Raw genomic sequence first — 4,915 nt, forward strand, 5'->3', positions numbered from 1 at the left:
ATACAAAGTATTTCAAGTTGTGGTATGGAAATACAGGCCATGTTCTTAAAGACAGTATCAGGAAAAGCAAACACAAGGCAGAGAGCGGGAGACTGGGACACCAGGGAGTGTGACAGAAAAGTGGGGCTGGGCTGCGAGGACGGGGTTCTTGTACTTCAAACAAGACTCTTAGCAGTAGAAAAAGGGAACTCCTGGGAACCCTTCAAGAAACTTGAGGGTACCTACTGCTGCCAGGTATGAGGCAATGGCAGCCACAGGGCTGTGGGCCTGGGGAAGTTCTGGCAGCTTCCAGCAAGCGTGTATGGTCAGCAGCCCTTGACACAGGGTGCCTGGAGCCTTTGTTGCCTCTCCTTTGGGAGAGTGATGCTCCCACCCTTTTAGCTGGTGCTAGGGAGAGGCCCGTGTCAGAGCTTGGTGGATCAGAGGGAGTGCCGGGGGCCTCTACGGGACCTTTCCTGCAGGAGGTGTGCTGCTGTTAGAGAGCTGTGCTGCTAAGCAGACAAGTTACGGAAGTCAGCAGGCTGCTCAGCATCACAGAGACAGGATCTCCTCAGAGACCCTACAGCTTCAAAAGCTCTGGATGCCCACTACAGTGCAGACCTGGGCAGAGTTTGTTACTATCACAACTGCAAGTGGAGTATCAGTAGAAGGCAATGGCTGGAAGCTGGTATCTTCTGGCACCACGTGTAAGGCTCCTGCTCCATCTGAGGCTCACTGCCCTGAAAGCTGAGGAAGAGCTGAGGGTGCTTTCAAGCAAAGCATCTGGACAGACTCACCCTGAGCCAGCCAGACCACCTGGAAGAAGCCGTGAGTGATGCAGGGGCACAGAGGCACCCATCTGCTGACCTGGCTCTAGGGCTACAGAAGTTTGCTGCTTGCTGGGGACCCTGATCCAGGATGTTGTTGGAGAGACTGCCAAAGCTTGTCTGACCCTCTGACTATGACCCCCCGCTATTGTCCCATGTGGGCACCAGCAATACCTTCAGGGGCAACCAGGAGAGGATCTCTCACCCCCTGTCTCTAGGGGATAGTCAGGGGTGGGGGGTCCATAGTGCTCTTCTCCTCAGTCCTGCTCACGAGGGGAAGAGGACTGGTACTGAGCATCAACAACTAGGTGCAGAGCTCGGGTCAGCAACACAGTTTTAGCTTCTATCACCCTCTTTGAGGATGAATGTCTGCTTGGACAGATGGGATCCACCTCACTAAGTGGTGGTGGGGATGTAATAACTTTTAAGATTCACATAGTTAAGTAATCATATAATATAGACATCACTTTCAAAAATGCGTCGTCTAGAAATTAAGAATACTTCACTATTGGAACATATATTTGCATAGAAACTGTTGTGTGTACCTCCCCTTGGTAACCCGAAAGCCCTGGCTGCTGAATGAATAGCCCAGATACCTGTAGAAATTTCTTAAACAAAAATAAACTGCAGAGAGAAGTGATATGACATGAAATGTGATATGAAATTTATTTTTATCAATTCTCAGTGGCTTTTTTCCTTAGCTCATAATTATAAAAGCTTCCTGTCCCTACCGACAGTCATCAGTAGTTTTCTTTAGTCTTCATAATTATTAGAAGAATCAGATGGAGTCATGTCACAGAAAATCAAATCACACTCTATTGCTTAATTGTTGAGGATGAATAAGAACATGAATTAAAACCAGTGGGTTCCCAGGCCTAGAAGCAACTGCCGCATAGATACATAATGCTTCTACCAGCTGGCTGCAGTAATACTTCTGTACACTAGAGATCAGTAACATTTAGGAACTGTCAGTTCTCAGAAGTATAAAATAATTCCTAAAGAATCTTCACTGTTATATGGGCTAAGCAAGAACTACCTAAATTACCTCTGCTGTGGCAAGTATGTATCGCTGCTTTAGTGGAAGAGCACATTAGGTTCATTCACTCCTGACAAACGTCAACATTGTGAACATGCTACTAAAACTTCTTAAATGGAGTGACAATATACAAGATGTCACTTCAGATACAATTCTGTGGAGCAAGCAAAGACAAACTAAGTTTTTCCAAAATTACCTTCCATGGCTGGAGGTAATGTTTTCTTTTTGGATTTTTACTTTCAAATCCAAGTTGTAAGGCAGAACTCAACCTTTATTTAGCATTAGCCAATCATTCAAAGTAAGAGTTGGTTTTTTTGTCCTGTTCTGAAGGCAATTTACAAACTTACAGATTTATCCTCTTGGGAAGAGTGAAAAAATACCAAACTGCCCCGAAAAACCCAGAAATAGTGCACTTGCATGATCTGAGATTCTCCCATGGCACAGAGGCACTTGGGGCCATCATTATTCAGCATTATTGCCAGTAAAGCAATTCTTGCAGAAAAAGTATTCAAGGAACAAGGAACTCTAGGTCCAAACTTAATCTAAAGAGCAATAAAGGAATAAAGACAGAAGTTACTTACATTGAGCTATCTAAATTAGATGAGTTATTGCAATCATTATTTGTCTTTGTTTTTTCATCTTACAGGACATATTCTTAGACTCACAGTTTTCCAAAGAATCAAAACCTGTAACTAGTAAGAGTTTTTTGATGCAGGATCAGCCATTCATAAGGAAGCCTCTGACCCAAAACAATCTTCTAAAATACTTCTAGTTTCCTTAATAAGAGGCAAGTTTTATTTCAGGAAGTATACTTGTTCTGGTTGGAACAAATGTTCCAACATTTGTTTTCAGAGGGCAGATGGAGATTTGTCTTTTTAAATGAAAACTATAGAGTGCTCTCATAGTGCTTTAATTTTCTACGTTAACAGCATTCAAAACAAGTGATCTACTCCAAGGCACTCCAAAACTCTTTAAACTGACTTATTCAGGTGAGCCTCTAGGAAAGATAACTTCCTGGCAGAAGAGCAGAAATTATTTGAGACTGTAACTTGAAAAAAGTTTCCTAAAATGAGCTATACCCAAATGAGTAGCAAAAATGAAATAAAGGAAGACTTTGAGAAAGATTATTCTTCTGTTATTTGATCTTTTTGTTTTATTTTCTAATGTGTGCTACAGGGAAATCTCACTGAAACAGTGTCCTCCTTCATGACAAAATATGGCTCCAAATATACAGACTGTGAGAAATCACAGAATCACATAAAACTGGCCAAGACGGATTCGGACAGTATAGCAAATCAGTTTCTAGCCAGATTTTTATACACTTCAGCCAAGAATTCATCAATGCTGAAGGACCATAGGTAGTATATTGCCTAAGCAAAGGCACTGAACTGACAATCATTAGGTCTGAGTTTTTTTCTGCTGACTTCAATTGACCAGTGTAGGATCTTAAACACAAATTTTCACTTCTCTTACTTTGGCTACTTCAGTTTTTCATATAACCACTACTCTTTTAGACAGGGGCAATCTTATGCCGTAACATTTGGTGTAATGGAACCCCAATTTCAAGGTAGTCTCACAGATGCTGCAACAGAATCTTTTGTACACATTCCAAAACCGAATTTAATCCAAGGCAACACAAATAAGACACCAAAAATACACTTTCACTCTGAAAAAGTGCCTCTAGTCAGAAAAGCACAAGTCGGACCCAGCACTCTCAGGTGTTTGCTGAAAAAGGAAATCCTTCACTTATGAAATAAAGTAGGAGAGCAAAGGCTCAGCTGCTCAGGAATGAGACTTACCTAGCAAATAATACCTGTGAAATGGGAAAGAATAAATTTGAAGTCTGATGCATAAAAAGCAGAAGAGACAATGAAAAGGTCTTCCAAATGAGAGCTCACAAGGAAAAAATGAAGGGGGAGAAAATTCTGAAGTCCAAATAGAGAGCAGGTACAGAAAACCTTAAATAAGGGAGGGCCTAGTACTGCAGGGTGATCAGGGCTGTTAAGCTGTTATAGCAAGAATCAGTTTTCTGTGTAAAGGAAGTAGGAAGTCATGTAGTAAGTGATACTGATATGCCAGATCCACATATACAAGGAAAACAGACTAAATAGTCTGTGTTACTACATTGCCAGGTGGTTTCTATGAAAACTGGATGTAAACCTGCATTTATCCCTCCTGTGAAATTTTGTGCCTAGCTCTTCACTTTCTTTACCACATAACCCTTGTGCATCTCATCAGAGCACTCGCAAGACACTCTAATTTTAACCCTGCTCCTCAATTTAGTCATCCCTCTCTGCTATTGAAACTACTTAGTTTGCATCAGATAACGACCACTCATCTCCTCTGGAGACAAACCAGTCACTGACCTAGCTGCTTTCATTGCAAGACCGGGTTATTCACAGAAGTATTTTACTGTGAGTAGCTCAGTCTTGCAATGAAGTCACTCAGAGCAGACCCTGCAGCACTGAGATGCCCAGAGCCAGAAATACAAATAAGACTTTACTAATGTGTACTGATAGAGCACTAAGGTCTAGAGAAACTATAGTAGAATAAAAAGAGTGTTATGGAGAATTTCCTAGAACTTAAATAAGTCAATTACACACAGCTTTAAAGAGCATTAGTTTATTATCTATTCTCCATGTGTTACCTCAGAAACAGTCTAATTATATACAAAAATTTGGAATGTTGAATAAATGCTGATCAAGAAAAACATGTTGTAGCTGTTGACAAGGGAATGTTTCTAAACAAAAGCAAAATAATCATAAAGATTTGATTCTGTGTGTTGTTTATTGCTATGTTTGTGTTCATAGAATGCTTTCAAGTATATACACATTTTTTAACTCCAGTCCAAAAAAGAAATTAAAAATTATTTACATAATAAATACGTGGGAGACTTCATCTTTTCATTACATCAGTTGAACTGATTCTTTAATGAACTATTAAGAATAGAAAGAATTAACAGAGTTTGCATCAACTTACTGTTGTACTGAGTAACTTAGGCTACTGATGTATTTTATTCTATTCAAAATGTAGTTTAAGATGCATTCAAAATGAAAAGTGCTGATATTGTCTC

This window comes from Antrostomus carolinensis, unplaced genomic scaffold (assembly GCF_000700745.2).
Source record: "Antrostomus carolinensis isolate BGI_N321 unplaced genomic scaffold, ASM70074v2 scaffold16984, whole genome shotgun sequence".
In the NCBI taxonomy this organism is placed as follows: Eukaryota; Metazoa; Chordata; class Aves; order Caprimulgiformes; family Caprimulgidae; genus Antrostomus; species Antrostomus carolinensis.